Consider the following 21,070-nt stretch of genomic DNA (forward strand, 5'->3'; position numbering starts at 1 on the left):
CAAGGTCCCATGACTATTCCAGCTCTGCTACATACTGAAGTCACAACGAGAAAGCATAGAACATGTCCGCTCACTGTGGCTGTCATCTTTACATGAACTGATGCAAACCCTCAAAAAACAGTAAAGTTACAGGTTGTGAGGTAGCAAAACACAAAACAATACAAAGGGAGGTATACTTTTGCACGATAGATTAATAGATAAGATAGATAAATTATATAAAGCTAATACATAGCTAGCTATATTGCTTTTACAGCTGTTATCCAAATAAATAATTAAAAATAAAAAACAACAAGAGGTCCTCCCCCAATTTTGATAACCAGCAAAGGTAAAGCAGAAAGGTGCTGGTTAATATTAGTATGCTAGGAAGGTCTATGGTTATTGATCCAGCCCCCAGCCTCTCCAGAAGTGGCGCATCATATAGATGTGTCAATTCTGGTGCTTTGCCTTGGCTCTTCCCGATTACCCTGGTGCATTGGCAGTTAGGGTAATGGTTTTGGGGGTTGATGTTAGCTGTATAGTGTTAGCTGCCATCAAGGTCTGGTGTTAAGTAATGGAGAATCAGACACAACACAAAACACAACTCTTTTCCTAGTTTACCAAACCATGCAGGTTTGACATAGTCCAGGTAATAAGACGTAGTCCACAAATGGAAACCTGAAAGATATTAAAAAAAACTGGAGACTGTCTCTAGTTTGCCAATTTATTATAAAGCTAAGTTCCCAGGTCTCACATTGTCGATTCCCATGATGTTCTGTAATTTCTTAGATCTCAGGCTACCATTACCATGATTGCAAATGCATCAGTGAATTTGCAAAGAGCCGTGGTGAAGTGCCAGAATTGGCACATCTTATGTGAAGCTGTCATGCTATGTATGGGGAAATACAATGCAAATGGCGAAAAGGGAGGGGAGGGAAGAGGGAAACTCTGTGTCTAGGGGAGGGTGAGATGGTGACTGTGACGACATGGACACCCAATGCCTCTCATGGGTTAAAGTTTCTTAACATTCAGCCAGACATATTGTTCTTTTGTGTGCTAATTCATGTTTGCTTGGCTATTGTTTCTCCAGACTCTTACAGTAATCTTTGTATTGTAGTTGTGTATTGTTAATGTGATTACCTTAGTAGCCATTATCTAGTCTGTGCAGTCCAGACTACATATATACCCTCAGTCTTTCTGTAGACATCATTTGGATGAACATTGGCCATGCAGCTTGAGATTCATCCAATGGGAGAGGCGATCTTGTCCAACCAATTGATGAGGACGCAGTGTATCCAAGTGGAAGGCTGTGGCTATAAAAGGGATTTCTTTAAGCCACCAGTTGGTTGTTGATGGATGCTGATGGATCCAGTCTAAGCTCTTAGGAGCTGACTAGAGTATCAGGATATCTTATGGCTTCAATCTAGGGACTCCGGTTCTGGTTGGAGACCATATCCACAGCCTAGGGATTTTGACTCCGGCTGCCAGGATTGTAACATCATACCAGGACTACCTAAGGAGGACACTCAGGTTGGGACAGTTCAGTCACCTGTTACAGACTTTGCAGACCTCAGACAGCTTCCTAAATCTGGCATTATTTCTTTCTCGGTGGGTGCCCGCCAAAAGCGGGGTGCTGCTGGATTGGAGTAAATAGCCATGGAACCTCTGAGGCATGGACATTCTAAATCCCTGGTGAGCCAGCGGAAGGGTGAGACTCTGTTGCCTGTTACATTTGTGTTTTGCTGGTTATGTGTTATGTGCCGTTAATTGTTTGGGGATCCAATAAAGTCTAATTATTGTGGTTCCCTCACCCTGTGTTGTCTGAGTAGTGTTACGCCCACGGTTAAGGAGGTCGGTGTTCAGTTGGGATGAGCCCTGAGCCACGCTGTCTTTCTAAAGGCGGCTGGTTCAGTGGACAAGAGCACCCACTGAGCCCCGTGTCTCCACAGTGACCCCTGATAAAATCTTCCTCTGGCCTCTGATTTTCCCCTCAGTTATGCCCTTAACAGGATACCTGGCCCTGTCTGACCCTGAACTGGGCCCTAGGTAATGAACAGATGGGATGAGCACTAGTCAACCCCAATGTCCTAAAGAACACACAGGGAAAACAATCACGGGAAAGCAAACAAATATTTTTTCACCAAGATGACTTAGGGAGAGGAACAGCAATATGCAACAATGTTTCTCCAGATGATTACAACCAAACTGTTTGCATTCAGGGATGTATAGAGGGTTAATTATATCACCAGCAACATACTAAGGGGAAATGCAGGTATACAAAGACACAGAGGGTGAGGTACAATGATTAGTAGCTGAAAGGAAAAGGTTTCTTACATTCATATGTGACGCCCTGGACTAGCCAGGTAGTCACATACATACCAACATACACACCTCCCACCCTAGACAGCTACACCAGTCAGACAAAAACCCTTGTTGCCTCCCTCCAAGGTCCGATGTCCACACCAGGTGGGGCGGAGCCAGGAGGTTGGCCCCACCCACCGAGGAGTTCACAGGCCTGGAGGCGGGAAAAGTGTCAGATGAGTTTAGGAGGTGAAAGTGAGAGGAGTAAACACTTCAGGTGTCTGGGTAGGAGCCCAGACACTGACAGCAAGGTTGGCAGATGGTGGTGGCCGTCTGTAGGAGTTGGTGGAACTCTGCGAAGCCGTAAGTACCGGGGACGGGCGTTGGCCCGCCGGTACCGAACCGGGGAGCGGAGTGAAGCTAAGCACACAGGCAGGGCCATCGGACCCCGACCAGGCTTGGAGCCACCGTCAATAGTCAAATCCGAGTGTGACAGGAACCCCAGGGGTTCCCCAACAACCAAGTCCCGACAGAAGGCAACCGCTCACACCGTGAGGATATACAGCCACCGCCACAGGTTAGAGATCCAAGGGCCAGCGCCTGCGGGCAAAACGGGCTCCTACGGCACCTATACGCTGGTGAGCGGACTACCGGTGGGCAATCACAGGAGTCAGAAAATTTCTAACAGGTGCAGGGAAAGACAGCCACCATCAGCCGTCCGGGGAGAGCACAACAACAACACTGCAGCCGGCTGCGGGACCCGTCCATCCGGCCGTTTTGGTTTACCAGCGACTCTGTCGGTGATTGTCTGAGTGAGTACACCAGTGCCGTCCAGCACCGCGCCACGCAGTCCCTGTACCCCAGCCATCCAGCCTCCCTGTTACACCAACGGGCCCCGGGATCACCAACCCCCTACCCACGGAGGGGACAACATCCCAGCTGCACCCTACCATCTCTCCCGGGAACCCCGTTACCAGCAGCGGTGGTGCCATCATCACCACGTCCCGAGGGTGGCGTCACGAACAATCTCCCTAAACATACCACCCCTTTTCACTCACGGGTGAGGAGCGCTGCTCGAGTCCCCGGGTCCGGCCCACCGCTCGAGCCACCGAGCAGCAGCCGCTGAAGCCCTGGACCCGAGTGTGGCGAGCGCGTCCCCTCCACCCGCGACACATACCCTCTTTAACAATGGTCATCCTTGACCATTCAGCAACCTGTAAGAGTGGTGAACTATGGTTGTCATGTTCTTACCTCTGAACCCACCAATCGCATTATTGGCATGTAATGTGAATATTTTTTGTGTCTTTTGTGAATATTGTGTAATGTAAATTGTAATATACTGTAATGTGCAACCTGTTATATGTAGTGTTGATATTGTGAGTAGAACACACTATTGTTTTTAGAGTATAAGACATAATGTATAGTAAGTATTGTATGTGGTAATGTAATGTATAGCACTTATGTAGGAAGTTGTCAGGATGTAGAGTCAGCAATAGATAGGCATTGGGACTAGCCCACCATGGGTGGAGTCCAGAGAAAGGGAAAGTGACGGTTCATTCAGGAGGAGTCAGTGAAAACTTAGTGAGTGAAAATGATGGCCGAATAGTCGGTTAGTCATATAGTTCGCATACAGTGGGTGGCTTGTGGCAACAAAGGAAGAGGAGAGGAAACAGAAGGCTAGATAGAGATAACCTCAAGTGTTGGCAGAGATATGTAGTGTGAACAGCGTTGAAATGAGAGATTTATCCTTGAATTGGATTGCCTTCAACAACAGGAGCCAGAGGATAGGACTCTAGTGACCAGGGCCCTGAAACATCGGGTTAACCTTAACGTGCATGTGAACGCTGTCCACTACCCAATGGGTTTCCCTCTAAATATCTCAGAGTGCCAACCCTTGCTCTGGTCATGATGGGCCCCTTAAGGAGACTGGACATGGGACTGCTGAAAGGAAAGGTGATCGTCACAGTGTGTGCTGTAACACTGGATTGGGTTGTGCTAGGACTCAAAGGACCAGTTATATCTTAAGCAGCATAGTGGGAAGTTGAACTGTGTTTGATAATGCTGTACAAAACTGTAACATGATGGAAGATATGTGCCTGCTATCTGGAGTGTGAAGTTGTTGCAAATAATAAACCATCGAGTAAAGTGTTGCTGGAAAGAACTGCTGGTCTCCTTGTGAGTTAAGCGGGCTTTACACACTGCGATATCAGTCCCGATATCGCTAGTGTGGGTACCCGCCCCCATCTGTTGCACGACATGGGCAAATCGCTGCCCGTGCCGCACAACATCGCCCAGACCCGTCACACTACTTACCTGCCCGGCGACGTCGCTGTGACCGGCGAACCGCCTCCTTTCTAAGGGGGGTCCGTGCGGCGTCACAGTGATGTCACTGAGCGGCCGCCCAATAGCAGCGGAGGGGCGGAGCTGAGAGGGACGTAACATCCCGCCCACCTCCTTCCTCCCGCATAGCGGCCAGGAGGCAGGTAAGGAGAGCTTCCTCGTTCCTGCGGCGTCACACGGAGCGATGTGTGCTGCCACAAGAACGAGGAACAACCTCGTTACTGCTGCAGTAACAATTTGTGAGAATGGACCCCCATGTCACCGATGAGCGATTTTGCACGTTTTTGCAACGATGCAAAATCGCTCATCGGTGTCACACGCAACGGCATCGCTAATGCGGCCGGATGTGCGTCACCAATTCCGTGACCCCAACGAGTTCGCATTAGCGATGTCGTAGCGTGTAAAGCACCCTTTAGTCATCATCCGGTCTTGGTCAGCCATCATCAGTGGCAGTGACTCGCCCACCCCAGGGCTATGGGACACCCGGTGCTGGGCCGGACTAGTTCGGGGGTCGTCAGTGGTGGCGGGGCCCAACTCCGTGACCCTGGCTGGAGTCAATTAATATGGCTTCAGTGTTGAGGGTGATTAAAGTTTATATTACTCGTGACGCCACCTGTGGTTTGCGGCTATTAAGCCGCCGCTGCTGTATGAGGCCTCCGGGGCTGATGGAATGGCAGCTTGGATGGTCCTGCTCCCCACAGGTGGAGCGGTACCCCGGGGCAACAGTTGGTGCTTGTAAGTGTCGATGTAGTGATGGAAGTCTATGCAGTGAAATAACGGAGACCACACCAGGGGGTGCAGTTTCAAGGTCTTTACTCACAGTTCCTGGCTGGTGCACACTGGTGCCGTTGGGCTGCTGGAACCCACTGTCAGGGACCTCCGCCGATCCTGGGTAGCTCTGGGGCGAAAGCCGGTGCACCCCTCTATTGTGTTCCTTTCTTCAGCTGACTTCTAAGCCTTGCCTTTGCTGGATGAACCTGGCTTGGCCTCCACTACAGCCTCCGGGCCAGGGGCTTTCCTAGTGGGTGTTCTACCCCCTTTCCAGAGGTTCTGCTGTGGCTGTAGCCCGGGGTGCTTGCAACTACCCTGGGCCTCGGTTTTTACCTTTGGAATTGACTTCTCTTCCTCCAGTTTCTAGGGACCGTCCCCTGTGTGCAGCTTAATCCCTCCACCTGGTTGTTCTGTGGAGCAGGCCACTAGCCTGAAAGCTGTCTGTAGCCCTGGAATCCCCTCTGTTCTGCTTGGTGTCACCTGGGCCTAGCCGGGCCCCAGGCTCTTCACCAGGAAGCGTCACTTTCTCCTTCTTGCTCCTGACTGACTAGAGCACTACTCTTCTTACTCCTCTCAGCTCTCACTTCAAACTCTATCTGCAAACTCTCACTTCTCTGCCTCCTGCAGACGTCCTCTCTCCCCTCCTCCCTGAGGTAAACTGAAACTCTCTGACTTGACCTTCCTGTAACTACTCTTCTCTCGGCTGGCTCCTCCCACCCACCCAGTTGCTAAGCTCCCACCCTATGGGAGAAGGGATGGGTCTTACGGCCCCTCCCAGCATGCAGCATGGGAGGATAGCTGCCACTATCCCCGGTCCCTGTGTGTACCTAACAATGGGTGTAGTGCAGATTTGCCTGTGGACCGGCGTTCACTCCTTTCCTTACCCAGGATGGTATATCACACCTCTGGCTGGGGTGCAATGTTCCTGTGGCGACGGAAGCCTCAGGGGCGCCACAGCAGCATATGGCCTACAAGGGTTCATAGGCTCATACAACACAAAACCACACATCCAGCTAGGACAAGTCATTTCATGTAGCTTTCTGAGGCGTCAGAAGTCCATCTCTTGCCTACCACTACCGCCCTGTGCCACTGTACAGATCGATGTCAATTAAAAGGAACATGTCATGTAGAATATGCGTTCTGACCTATCAGCAGACGCATGTGTGACTTAATTATACCTCCCTACCCATCCCTGTGTTGTAAAATTGTGTAATATGAAAGTAATTAGAAAAGTTTTATTACTTCCATATTTCCTATGTAAATAGCAGAACTCGTCGCCCCATGGGCGTCGCATCGTCCTGTGGGCATTTGCATACTTTCCATGGTATCACACCCCTGTGGGCGTGATACTATGGATTCACATGAAAGACGTACCTCGTCTGCTCCTTCAGATCCCGAGCATGTTTGCACTTACTATTCCTGCAGCCTTTTCCGGGTACTCGTTGTCAGTTTCAGATGCGCACTGTGCATGATCAGAAGAGTCTGATCATGCGCAGAGCGCGTCTGAAGCCGACGAGTGAACACCTGGAAAAGGCTGCGGGAATGGTAAGTGCAAACATGTGTGGGATCTCAAGGAGCAGCCAGGGGACGTCGCTCACGTGAATCCGTAGTATCACGCCCACAGTGGTGTGATACCATGGAAAGTATGCAAATGTCCACAGAGCGATGCGACACCCATGGGGCGACGAGCTCTGCTATTTACATAGGAAATATGGAAGTAATAAAACGTTTTTTTATTACTTTTGTGCCGCCCCGCTCACAGCAGCTGAGCTGCTCGGTTCCGGACCTTCTGTGGGTGGCTCGAGGGTCTCCGTACCCGGGGGTCTTCGATCAAAACAGGGGGGTTGAAGTGGTGGATGTAGGACGTATACGAACGGGCTGAGCCGTACTAAGTTCGTGACGCCACCCACGGTGTGTGGCGAGGTTGGACACCATCGCTGCAGTTATGGGACACCCGGGGGAGATGTTATGCAGCAAGTTGTTAACCCCTCCGTGGGCAGGGATGGTGGCCCCGGGACCCGTTGGGGGTTTTGTGGTGCAGGGAGATGGGCGACCGCAGGGTGCTGGTGTACTCACTATTGAAGGAAACACATGAGTCTCTGGTAAACCAAGGTGATGGTGGTCGGTGACCGCAGCCGGCTGCGTTCTGGTCCCCCCACCCGGCTGGTGGTCTCTGTCTTTCTCCTGCACCTTTGTGAAATGGTGGATTGCCTGTGCTTGCAACTTCAGGAGTCCGCTCCCAGCTGGATGTGGCCTAAGGAGCCCATGCCCACAGATGTTGGCCCGTGGGATCTCTGAGCCGTGGCGGTGGCCTTCTATCCCCCTCGGTGGGCTGTTGTCTTCTAATAGGGACTTTGGGTGGGAAAGGACCTATAGTCCTGGCCTCAATCGGTAAATTAACCGGTTCCAGTCGCTTCTGGTACCAGCTTCAGGGTCCGAGTACCCCCTGTGTGCTCCGGTTTCCGAGTCGGTTTCCCGGGTCGCTACCGATGGGCCACTACCCTGTCCCAGTCCACCTCGGTTCCACCGAGCCATCTTCCCGGCTCCTGCAGATGGAGACCGCCGTCTGCCTCCTAGCCAATGGCACCAGGGCTCCTACCCTGGCGCCGTTCAATTTGGGGTATTCGCCTTTGCTGGAGCTGCACACAGCTCCAGCCCACACTCCTCTCCAACTTGAACTCTAAACAGATCTGTTTACTTCCCGCCCGGGCTGTCTAGACCCCTTGCTGGGCGTCTTCCAACCACCTGGTTCCGCCCCCTGGTGTGTCTATCCAGCCCCGAGGGGGGTGACTGGGGTTTTAAAGGTTGGCTGATGTCACCCGTGAGGGAAAGGTGTGGTGCAGGGGCCTATCTGTGACTACTTGGCCCGGCAAGGGCGTCACACTTTCATATTACACAATTTTACAAAACAGGGATGGGTAGGGAGGTGTAATTAGGGCACATATGCATCTGCTGATAGGTCAGAACGCATATTCTACATGACAGGTTCCCTTTAAGGTGTGAAATTACACCTTTTTTGTCATAATATCCGAGTGCTATGTTATCTGAGTCAAGGTAACCTTTGATTGATGAGTACAAACCAATAACTGTCCTGCCATTGGTCCACTATTTGGCCTTAGTGGCTTGTCAGTAGGACTTTATTAACATTTGCATAATTGTTAATTTTTCATGGCTGGAACTAAAATATCCCCTCACTACAAAACTTACCATTAGTGTGTGTTGGATGGCAAGTACCATATTCAAAATAGGAACAAAGTTCCCAACAATGGAATCATGTGGTGCTGGAGAGGGGAAGGAGAGTTTGTAACAACGGATTCATCCTTTTATATAACTCTTTCCTTTGCATACCTCTGTTATTCCTCTTAGCAAATGGTTGTGTGTTACACATAGCACTGTTCGGAGAGTGTCAGGCTGTATAGGGACTCAGACCCAACTAGTAATTGTAGTGCCTGGTGCCGGTACAGCACCCCTGCACACTCTCCCTTCTATGCCTCGGTGGGGGTGCTGTTCTCCTCATCTGTCCAGAAGTCTCAGGGGTTTCATTCCTGCCCTGGGGCCAGCCACAGCCTCTTTCTGCTTCCAGGCCACACGCAGGCCTTCTATGAGTACCCGTAGAGTGCACATGCGGCCACACCCCCTTTCTTAAAGGGCTGGCGTCCTATTACCCGGAAGTGACCCCTGAGGTCAACGATCATGCTGAAGGTATTTAAGACTGCTTTAGAGAAGGCGCCTGAGCAAAGTAACCTATCCTTAGTGGGTTGCTAGTTCTCAGGTACCATACAGTAGATACATTACTGTGTCTAGTTCAGTTTTTTGTGTTTTACCACCTCCGTGCTTCCACATCTGAGTTACTACCTCCATGCTGTCATGTACGTGTTACCGCCTCCGTGCTGCCACGTCTGAGTTACCACCTCCGTGCTGCCACATCCGAGTTTCCATCTCTGTGCTGCCATGTCCGAGTTACCACCTCCGTGCTGCCATGTCCGAGTTACCACCTTCATGGTGCCACGTCCGAGTTACCACTTCCGTACTGAGACGTCTGAGTTACCAAGTCTGTGCTGCCACGTCTGAGTCTTCCATTCCATGCTTCCACATCTAAGAACACTTGTACCGGACATCAGAGACTCAGCAGTCCGTCAGAGCCGACTCCACTGGTCCTGGCTGCCATGCATTTACGCTACTTGGGGATACTCCTGACAATCCCTGTATAGGGGGTAGCTCTAGGTTAGCGCCTCCAAGGAAGTCCAGTGTATGGCCCAGTGAGTCCACTCCTGGCCGCTCACCACTCCTCAGTGACCGTAACGGTAATACATCACTGGTCTGAAACCGAATTGGAGGATGGTTAAGGACCAGAAGAGGAAATGGAGCTCCTGGGGCTAGGGAATGGTAGTGAAAGTGAACCACGGGTGGAGCTTTTGTGGCGCCCTGGACAAGCCAGGTCGTCACAGGTACTACATCAACACACCCCACACCCCGGCTAGGCAGACCGAAGTCAAACACAAATCCTTGTTGCCTCCCTCCAGGGGCTGATGTCCACACCAGGGGGTGCGCCAGGCGGTTGGCCCCACCCACCGAGGAGTTCACAGTCCTGGAGGCAGGAAAAGGAAGTCAGATCAGTTTTAGAGTTGAAAGAGTGAAGTAGCAGTAGAGGAGACTGACCGTGTCTGGGTACGTGGCCCGGGCACATACAGCAAGGTTGGCAGACGGTGGTGACCGTCTGCAGGAGAGGCCGATTGGAGTGAACCGTAAGGACCGGGGATGGGCGGTGGCCCACCGGTACCGGACCGGGGAACAAAGAGAAGCCAGCACCGCTCGGCAGGGCCTACGGAACCCGACCAGGTTTGGAGTCGCAGTAAAGTTGGTCACGAAGCGAAGGGAACCTCTGGGGTTTCCCAGCAGTCAAGACCCGATTGAAGGCAACAGCTCACACCGTAAAGGGAAACACAGTCACCGCCAAGGCTACAGTTCCCAGGACCAGAGCCTGCGGGCAAAAGGGGCTCCGTCAGCATCCATCCAAGCTGGGGAACGGGTTACCGATGGGAAGCCATTGGAACTGTAAACACAACACAGGTGCAGGGAAAGGCAGTCACCTACCGGGAGGAGAACTACCACAGCTGTCTGTGGGACCCATCCATCCAGCCGTTTGTTTGACCGGAGACTTTGCATTGATTATTGGCTGAGTGAGTACCACCGAGCGGCACAGCGCTGCCCCCGCGACCCTGCACCTCACCAGGCCCCGTAACCCGCCTGTCATCCCTAACCCTCACCGGGGCCCCGGGACAACCAACCCCCTACCCACGGAGGGGAGAACTAACATCCAAGCTGCTCTCTGTCATCGCTCCCGGGATCCCCGTCCAGAGCAGCGGTGGTGTCACAACCTCACCACAACCATGGGTGGCGTCACGGACAATATCCCTAAACCAAACCACCCCCCTTTCACTCACGGGCGAGGAACGCCGCTCGAGTCCCCAGGATCCGGCCCACCGCTCGAGCCACCACCGAGCAGCAGCAGCAGCCGGACCCGAGCAGTGGGTGAGTGCAGCGTCCTCCTCCCCGCCCGCGACAATTTGGCGTCACGAACAGGATCTTACCGCTCTGCCGTCTGGTAGAGGTGCGCCTTGTGACTGCCGGAGGTGTCCGGCCGAAAATTTGGAGAAGCCGCCATTTTGGGCGCGAAAAGCCCCTGCTCGAGCGTCTTCCCGAGTAGTTGAGGCGCGAAGGCAGAAATTCCACCCCTGTAGAGGAGGAGCCGGAAAAAGACTAAGGGGGATGACTGGCGTCTGGCCGCATGTAGCCGCGGCTGTGGAAGCAGGGACACCGGGACTCTGTTATCTTTTGGTTCCTGGAAGAGGCCGCTGCAGCGATGGACCAACCGTCCAACAGCAACGTAGCCCCCGCACCTGGGACCGCGGCGTGGGTGGAGGACCGGACCGTCCCGCTGAGTAACCGTCTGCAGGCCCGCATGCAGCTTCTCCTGGAGGAGTGGGAGGCCGACATGGCGGACGTGGTGGCTGCTATGCGGAGACACGAGGTGGAGGAAGATCTGGAGGAGCGGGTAAGAGACCCACGCCCCTGTATCCCCGAGGGATCGGCCACCGCGGCTGAGGGACCCGGCCTGTATCCGCTCACCCTGCTGCCTCCCCCGCTACCCGCATCAGTCGCTGCCGCCACGCCACTAGGCCCGCTACCCGCCCAACCGGTAGCGGCACCCTTCCCATCCGCCCAAGCGGACCGACCGGCTGCAGACATTCGGGGCCGCCCTGAACCGCTCCTCTGGGAGCCGCCGAGACCGCGGCCCCTTAACGACAATGTATCGGAGGCCCCAGCAGGGATCGCGCCAGGTTCCGTGCTCGAGCCCGGGACCGTGGCGTGGATGAAGGCCAGAGTGATTGAATTTAACCAACGCCAGCAGAATCAGATATACCTTATGATGGAGCAGTGGACCAACGAGGTGGAAACGCTGGTTGCGACTGCCCCAAGATATGCGATGGGAGTCGACGTGACAGAGCCGGCGAGTGACCCACGCCACCATGTCCCACAAGGACCGGCCACCGTGGCTGAGGGGCCCGGTCCGGTCTCGGCCTCTGTATTGTCCCTGCCATTGTACATGGGGCACCTCAGCATTGAACGGCCTGACCTGCTGCCCCGTGCTACAACGGTAGAATCTGATGGGCTGAGTGCCGGAAACCCGGAAACTGCGGCAGCTGGCGGCAACCCACCTGGCGCAGGGACAGGTGATAATGACTCCGGCCCCGGGCCTTCCTCTGAGTCCAAAAGGACGAGTGAGCATCTCCGTTACGAAGGAGAGCCGGTGGTCTTCAATAGCCCGCGCAATGGTGGAAATGGATACCGGGCACCCCTCTCCCAACAGGCCTGTCACTGCATGTTCGAAAAGCTGGTAGCAGAGGATGAGGCCACCGCAGCAGAAGAGTCAGAGTGATGGCAGCGGAGCCCCGCTGCAAGTTGTCCCCGTTGGGACCATCAGCACCGTTGTTGTTAAGAGTTTTGAATGATAAGTGAATTAACCGATGAAGTCACCTGATTGGAAACCGTGATTGAACCGGCAGTTGCCGGCAACTAGTCCCCGTAGGGACTTTCTGCAACCGTTTGCGTAGGAACTGCTACGGACAGGCCCGAGAACTTGCAGGGCAACCACAAACTTCTGGGATGTAAATAAAAATGTTGGCTTGAAACCGTTACCGCCTCCGGAGAGGCTGATTTGGAGGATGGGCCTGGAGGGAAGAGATGGCCCAGGCCCGCCACTACCGTAACCGGTGGCGATTCTCCGGGGGCTTAGGGGTCCCCATGGACGCGGGTCCCCTGAAAGAGACAGAACCCGCTCGGGCAACTTGGTTCAGGACTGGGGTCAAGGGGTGTTGCCCACTTCTTAGGGGCAGCATCAGGGCCAGGTTGTTTGGGTGGGAGAAGAGCGGAAGCCGTACCGTTTTAATAAAGACAACCGTTAAGTAACGTTAAAGTAATGTGCCTCCCGTTGTGTGAAGATTGAAAAATGTTTATGTTTTTACATGTTTTACCGTTTCTTATCTTTTTCAGTTGTGAAAATAAAACCGGTGATGGACGGGCAGCCCGCGGACGGTCTGCATTTTACTAAGGGGGAATGTGGCGCCCTGGACAAGCCAGGTCGTCACAGGTACTACATCAACACACCCCACACCCCGGCTAGGCAGACCGAATTCAAACACAAATCCTTGTTGCCTCCCTCCAGGGGCTGATGTCCACACCAGGGGGTGGGCCAGGCGGTTGGCCCCACCCACCGAGGAGTTCGCAGTCCTGGAGGCGGGAAAAGGAAGTCAGATCAGTTTTAGAGTTGAAAGAGTGAAGTAGCAGTAGAGGAGACTGACCGTGTCCGGGTACGTGGCCCGGGCACATACAGCAAGGTTGGCAGACGGTGGTGACCGTCTGCAGGAGAGGCCGATTGGAGTGAACCGTAAGGACCGGGGACGGGCGGTGGCCCACCGGTAGCGGACCGGGGAACGAAGAGAAGCCAGCACCGTTCGGCAGGGCCTACGGACCCCGACCAGGCTTGGAGTAGCCGTAAAGTTGGTCAAATCTGTTAGCGAAGGGAACCTCCGGGGTTTCCCAGCAGTCAAGACCCGATTGAAGGCAACAGCTCACACCCTAAAAGGAAACACAGTCACCGCCAAGGCTACAGTTCCCAGGGCTAGAGCCTGCGGGCAAAAGGGGCTCCCTCAGCATCCATCCAAGCTGGGGAGCGGGTTACCGGTGGGAAGCCATTGGAACCGTAAACACAACACAGGTGTAGGGAAAGGCAGTCACCATCAACCTACCGGGAGGAGAACTACCGCAGCTGTCTGTGGGACCCGTCCATCCAGCCGTTTGTTTGACCGGAGACTTTGCATTGATAATTGGCTGAGTGAGAACCACTATACCGAGCGGCACAGCGCTGTCCCCGCGACCCTGCACCTCACCAGGCCCCGTAACCCGCCTGTGATCCCTAACCCTCACCGGGGCCCCGGGATAACCAACCCCCTACCCACGGAGGGGAGAACTAACATCCAAGCTGCTCCCTGTCATCGCTCCCGGGATCCCCGTCCAGAGCAGCGGTGGTGTCACAACCTCACCACAACCGTGGGTGGCGTCACGGACAATATCCCTAAACCAAACCACCCCCCTTTCACTCACGGGCGAGGAACGCCGCTCGAGTCCCCGGGATCCGGCCCACCGCTCAAGCCACCACCGAGCAGCAGCAGCAGGGCTGGATTATAGGCGGGGCAAGCGGGGCTCCAGCCCAGGGGCCCCCACCAAAAGAGCTTCTAAGGGGGCCCCCACCACCAGGGCCATACTTGTCAGCATTTTTTTTTTCTTCTCACCCTCTCCCCCTCCGTAAAGACAGTTTAATAAATCAGCTGTGTTTTCGGAGGGTAGGGAGGGGGGGCGGTGCACCGGCATTTATTTGTATCTGCGTCTTTAAGACGCAAAAACAAACTGCGGGCACAGGACGCTGAATGACCTCGGAAGTACCAGCGATTGTACTTCCGGGGTCAGAGGTGTGCCAATGAGCTCCCTGCTATGTGGTGCGGCCGTCATGGGCGTACCCAGCGAGGGGCGGGGGGGCACCTGCCCCCCCTCCCCTTCCTAGAAGCAGGGGCACGGTGTAATGGGCCGCTGTATGTGCAGCCACGCTCCTCCGCAGTGTGTGCATGCAGGCCCGACACACTAGCTGCAGCAGGAGGCAGCGCTGTGCTGTGCCGGCTCTGCTGTGTGCTGTGTGCCCGGCATGCACACAATGCAGAGGAGCGCAGCGGAGCCGGAGCCGGAGACGGTGCTCGCAGCTTCCTCCTTCTTCCTATTCAAATGTATTTGCGTCTTTCAGATGTAAATACATTTGAACAGCGCGCCGGGACTGGGCCCCGCCCCCGACGTGCAGCAACGTGATGAGATCAGCACCTTGCTGACGTCATCACAGTGCTGCGGGCGCCGGCACACAGGGGAGATCAGATGGTAAGCGCTCCATGAAGGAGCCGAAGAGACAGGTTTAATTAATGATAATGAGTGGGGAGGGGCTGAGGACACATAACGGGGAACATCTGTGAAGGAAGTGGAACACAGCTTTGTGACAGGCAGAGGGGGAGTACTGTATTCCGAGGGGGGAGGCAGGAGTGTGTAGGGATGGGGCAGTGTGATTTGTGTGTGTAGGGGGTGATGAGGGTTGCATTGTATTGTGGGTGGGGGGGTGCATTGTGTGTGTGTGTGTGTAGAGGTGATGGGGGGGTGCATTGTGTGTGTGTGTAGGGGGTGATGGGTGGGTGCATTGTGTGTGTCAGAGCTGTGTGTGTGTGTCAGAGCTGTGTGTGTGTGTCAGAGCTGTGTGTGTGTGTGTGTGTCAGAGCTGTGTGTGTGTGTGTGTCAGAGCTGTGTGTGTGTCAGAGCTGTGTGTGTGTCAGAGCTGTGTGTGTGTGTGTGTCAGAGCTGTGTGTGTGTGTCAGAGCTGTGTGTGTGTGTGTCAGAGCTGTGTGTGTGTCAGAGCTGTGTGTGTCAGAGCTGTGTGTGTGTGTGTGTGTGTGTGTGTCAGAGCTGTGTGTGTGTGTGTGTCAGAGCTGTGTGTATGTGTGTCAGAGCTGTGTGTGTGTGTGTCAGAGTTGTGTGTGTGTATGTGTGTCAGAGCTGTGTGTGTGTCAGAGCTGTGTGTGTGTATGTGTGTGTGTCAGAGCTGTGTGTGTGTGTCAGAGCTGTGTGTGTGTGTGTGTGTGTGTCAGAGCTGTGTGTGTGTCAGAGCTGTGTGTGTGTGTCAGAGCTGTGTGTGTGTCAGAGCTGTGTGTGTGTGTCAGAGGTGTGTGTGTGTCAGAGCTGTGTGTGTGTGTGTGTGTGTGTGTGTGTCAGAGCTGTGTGTGTGTGTGTGTGTCAGAGCTCTGTGTGTGTGTGTGTCAGAGCTGTGTGTGTGTGTCAGAGCTGTGTGTGTGTCAGAGCTGTGTGTGTGTGTCAGAGCTGTGTGTGTGTGTCAGAGCTGTGTATGTCAGAGCTGTGTGCGTGTGTGTCAGAGCTGTGTGTGTCAGAGCTGTGTGTGTGTGTGTGTGTCAGAGCTGTGTGTATGTCAGAGCTGTGTGTGTGTCAGAGCTGTGTGTGTGTGTGTGTGTCAGAGCTGTGTGTGTGTGTGTGTCAGAGCTGTGTGTGTCAGAGCTGTGTGTGTGTGTCAGAGCTGTGTGTGTGTGTCAGAGCTGTGTGTGTGTGTGTCAGAGCTGTGTGTGTGTGTGTCAGAGCTGTGTGTGTGTCAGAGCTGTGTGTGTGTGTCAGAGCTGTGTGTGTGTGTCAGAGCTGTGTGTGTGTGTGTGTCAGAGCTGTGTGTGTGTGTGTGTGTGTCAGAGCTGTGTGTGTGTGTGTCAGAGCTGTGTGTGTGTGTCAGAGCTGTGTGTGTCAGAGTTGTGTGTGTGTGTGTGTCAGAGTTGTGTGTGTGTGTGTCAGAGCTGTGTGTGTAAGAATCAGTCTGTGCAGCCCCCCAGAACTATATGGGTCCCCCAGAGCGCTATGTCACCCATCCCAGTAATGAGTACACCACCAGAGCTGTTTGCCACTCCAGTAATGTCTATGCCCCCTGCCCCTCTTGTAATGTATATATTGTAGCCCCCAGCCCCTCCTGTGATGTATATACAGCAGTGCTGTCAGTGTGCAGTTATGTCTGTTAGTGACAGCCATCGTGAAACACAGCCACATGTCCTAAAGGAGCTGGACGGAAACAAGCGGGAGAGGTGAGTGAGGCTGCTGGCGATTTCCCCATATTAATACCTGTAAGGGCTCATGCGCACGTAACTACTGAATATTCTGCAGCGATTTGACAGCACATGTGCGCGTCAAATCGCTGCAGAAACACTGCATAATGGATGCAGTTTTTCTTTATAAAAAATGCCGATTTCATGCGCTCTGGCTGCTGCCCCCGCCATAGACAGAGTGGGAGCTGCATCCATAGCGCACGGAATAATTGACATGCTCATTTTATGAACTCACAGATTTGAGTCAACATTTTAGCACCCAGATCGTTGCGTTCATAAAAGCAACGTGCGCACGTATCATGCACAATCTACATAGCTTGTATAGGGGACGCAGGACGCATGCATTTACACTGCAGTGCTATACGCAGCATAAATGCATGGAATTACGCAACGTGCGCACGAGCCCTAATGCGTCTGTGTCTGCATGTATGTCAGTGTATATGACTGTGCATATATTTGTCTGTTTATATGTATTTTTCTGAATTTGTCTTCAAATATGTATATATACGTATGCCTGTATGTGTATGTGTGTGTCTGTGTGTGGATGGGGCACACTGAGACTCTTTCACCCGGAGGCCACAAAAACCTGGAGCCGGCCCTGGCTGCCTTAACATTGGGATCAATAAAAAATATGTGAGTAAGGTTCTGTGCGCACGTTGCGTATTTGCATGCAGTGACACTGCGATCTGCACCGCAGCGTAACTGCATGCGTCCTGCGTCCCCAGCACAGTCTATGAAGATTATGCAGGAGCCGTGCACATGTGGTGTATTAGAGTGCAGCGATTCGGCTGCTGCCTGAAGTGCTGCGTTCTAAGAAGTGACATGTCACTTCTTTCATGTGCTTTGGATGCATCCCCTGCTCTGTCTATGGGAGGGGCTGCACTCAGAGCGCATGAAATTGGCTTTTCATTACGGACTCTTTCTGTAGCGATTTGAAGCGCACGTGTGCTGTTCAAATTGCTGCAGAAATTTCTGCAGAGACAAACGCAACGTGCGCACATAGCCTAACTCTACTTTCTGTGTATAAGTGATGGATGTGAGTTATCCTGGACTGTATCTGTATTGTACTGTAAATCTGAATGTGGCAGAACAGGATAAGATAAATGTTCATTGGATTTATATCTAAATGCTACAGTTCGCGCTCTACTGTTATAGCTAAAAATGTTAACGTTATGTGGCCCCCACCAGATTTTCTGCCCAGGGGCCCCCACCAACCTTAATCCGGCCCTGAGCAGCAGCAGCCGGACCCGAGCAGTGGGTGAGCGCAGCGTCCTCCTCTCCGCCCGCGACACTTTGATAAATAAAGTTTATTAGCAAGTTTAATTAATTTCATTTTGAAACACTTCCAGACCACTTTTTATTCTGCTAAACAACCTCTTCAAGTCTGAAATGCAAAAACAAACTGCTAAAATAAGAAATGTATATTGCAATTTATGGACTGCCAAAGACCTGTTCCTATATGATGCATACATACTACTTCCTATTACAGTGTGGTACCTGCTCTACTGTCCTACAAAGACACAAGAAGACTGGGAATGTTTTATTCTCTTCATTCCTCTTTAAGGAGAGAATAATAATCGCAACATTTATACGCTTTAAAAACAGGTCCTGTGGCACATTCCCTAACAGATTTACAGTAATTAAAGATCCGTAACTCTATTTCTCAGTACATTATGTCAACGACTCAGGCAATGTTTGCTGAGACTTGATTGTCACAGTTTTATGTTTGGTGAAATTGGGTTATTAGGCATATAAAACATTGTCTCTAGAAGCAGGCCAAGAAAATGTAATAAAAACATGCAGCACAGGTGCATAAATCCATGGACAATATAATTATATAGCACACATGTGCCATTCACAGTGTTAAGGTGACGTTGCCAAATGTAAACGTGCACTATACTCTCGGCCAGCTGCAGGATTTTCCCATCTGAGATTAATAGAGAGGTCAGACATGTGTAACGTTCTGACTAACCAGTTTTCTACTACTTTCTCATTTTTGCTATTGTAATGTTCCAGTCCCCACTGTACACTGCTGCTGGTCTGGAGAACATGCCTTGAGCGCAATTGATTAAGTCCAACATAATATGTTTTGCTGTAATAATGCAAACAAGAGCAATATAAAACTCACACCCAACAAAAGTAATAGACTACTCTTTATGACGAAATATTGACTTGTTCTAAGTAATGTTATGTCAGTAAAATCATATGAAGTAAGAAGGTGAGCTAAGTCTATAAGATTAAGTTGAATGGCAATGAACCGCTTCCATGTACCGTGATTTTGGCACACAAATGTTCTCCATGTGCTATCTGTGATAACACACGGAGAACAGGAATTTTATGCTCAACTGTCCCTGACATTGCTGTCCCTGGTGCTGATGTTTCCCGCGCTGTTGCTCCCGGTCCTCAGGGCAGTGAATATGCAATGAGTGTAATGAGCAGGGATTGGAAGCAAGTGACAGCAGCAGCAGAGACAGCAGGGCTGGAGCAGGTGAGTGTAGAAATTCATTTTATTTCACGGAAACATGTTTTTCTCCAGTGCGTGTCACAATGATATCACACGGAGCACATCCGTCAGGTCTGTGGGACACCCGTGCTGCCGGAGAAAAACGGACATGTCAACATGTGGAGCACATGGACACACGTATGTTCTACACGAACACACGGTCCATGTAAAAACACGCACGTGTGCCCAGACCCATTGATTTTAATGGGTCTACATGTGCCCATGTCTCCGGTACGTGTGAAAACGGATATCACACTTACCGGAGACAAGGATGTTTAAAGGGGGCCTGAGAAAAACTATATATCTTGCCAGGAAATTGATAGCTACAAGATGGATGGGTAAAATTCCTCTGAACGGTAAACACCTTCGTGGATCCCGTAAACACAATACTCACATATGAGAAAACAAAGTATGATAATAGAGGATGCCCTCAGAAATTTGATAAGGTATGGAACATATGGAAGTCATCAGAGTCTACAGTTTTCACAAGTGAGGTAATACTTAGGGCCGTTTTACACGCTACGACATCGCTAGCAATTGCTAGCGATGTCGAGCGCGATAACACCCGCCCTCGTCGTTGTAACGATATGTGGTGATCGCTGCCGTAGCGAACATTATCGCTACGGCAGCGTCACATGCACATACCTGCTCTGCGACGTCGCTGTGACCACCGAACAATCCTTTCCTCAAGGGGGAGGTGCGTTCGGCGTCACCGCGACGTCACAGCGACGTCACTAATAGAGTTGAGCGTGGTTCTAGGTTCGAGGTTCTCTAGTTCTAGGCTCCAGTGATTTTGGGGGCTGTTCGAGATCGAACTAGAACTCGAGCTTTTTGCAAAAGCTCGATAGTTCTAGATACGTTCGAGAACGGTTCTAGCAGCAAAAAGCAGGGCTTTTTACAGCTACAGTGTGCAGGAGCCATCGCTGGCAGCCTGCCAGAAGCTGGAAACCAAGATAAACATCGGGTATCCAACCAAAGCGCTTTGGTTAGTAACCCGATGTTTATCCTAGTTACGTGCAGGAAGCCCACACTTCCCCGCTCAGCTCGCTCCGCCCCCTCCTGCCCGCGGCATGTACACATACACACACACACACACACACACACATGGTCCCGCTCGGCTTACCTGCGGTGATGAAGTCCCGCCATCCCGACCTCAGCGCTGTCACTGTCCTCCATGGCCGCCGCTTGTCACATCACCTCTCGCTTCCGACCCGAGACTGACTAGCGGTGACGTCACGGGCCTCTCGTGATACTTGGTGTGAAAGCGCCGGTCATTGAACTCAGTGACAGGGGCTGTCAGTGTGCTGGAGATCAGCGCAGGTAATGTACCTCACTGACAGCAGCACTTGTCATGCCCTGCAGTGACCTGGGCTGACCCACTGATGTTAGCTCAGGTCACTGCACTGCTCTCCCAGCCAATGGAGAACATCCTGCTCTTCATTGACTGGGACAGTGTGGATCGTCATGGCAACCCCTTGGATTACACCAGACCTGGATTTGTTTTTCTTTCTAATAAATTGGTTAAAGAGGGAATGTTTTGGGGAGTGTTTTTTCAAATAAAAATGTGTTTGTCGTCTATTTTTTTTTATTACTGACTGGCTTGGTGATGTCGGGTATCTGATAGACGCCTGACCTCACCAACCCCAGGGCTTGATGCCAGGTGACATTACACATCTGGTATTAACCCCATATATTACCCCGTTTGCCACCGCACCAGGGCGCGGGATGAGCTGGGGCGAAGCACCAGGATTGGCGCATCTAATGGATGCGCCACTTCTGGGGCGGCTGCGGCCTGCTATTTTTAGGCTGGGGAGAGTTCAATAACCATGGACCTCCTTAGTCTGAGAATATCAGACCCCAGCTGTCTGCTTTACCTTGGCTGGTGATCCAATTTTGGGGGGACCCCTACGTGGTTTTTATTTTTAATTATTTA

The sequence above is a fragment of the Anomaloglossus baeobatrachus genome, chromosome 6 (assembly GCF_048569485.1).
Source record: "Anomaloglossus baeobatrachus isolate aAnoBae1 chromosome 6, aAnoBae1.hap1, whole genome shotgun sequence".
In the NCBI taxonomy this organism is placed as follows: domain Eukaryota; kingdom Metazoa; phylum Chordata; class Amphibia; order Anura; family Aromobatidae; genus Anomaloglossus; species Anomaloglossus baeobatrachus.